Raw genomic sequence first — 246 nt, forward strand, 5'->3', positions numbered from 1 at the left:
CAAGATTTGAAAATAACAGGAGGGTCTTGTGATGTCCGTCCGTCAGCTGATGAAGTGTACCTTAAGTAGAGCTTAAGATTTAGTAAGTTTCTCCTCCTGTAGTCTGAAGGACTGCGATCGAGAGTCGAATCTCTGTGCTTTTTTATTATATATATTTTTAATCTTTTCTTTCCCTTTTGAATTGTAATGTTTCGTCTTTTCTTTCTCGCTTCTCTACAATTTTCGTTCTGGAAGACTTCCGGTGGC

This window comes from Penaeus monodon, chromosome 15 (assembly GCF_015228065.2).
Source record: "Penaeus monodon isolate SGIC_2016 chromosome 15, NSTDA_Pmon_1, whole genome shotgun sequence".
NCBI lineage: Eukaryota > Metazoa > Arthropoda > Malacostraca > Decapoda > Penaeidae > Penaeus > Penaeus monodon.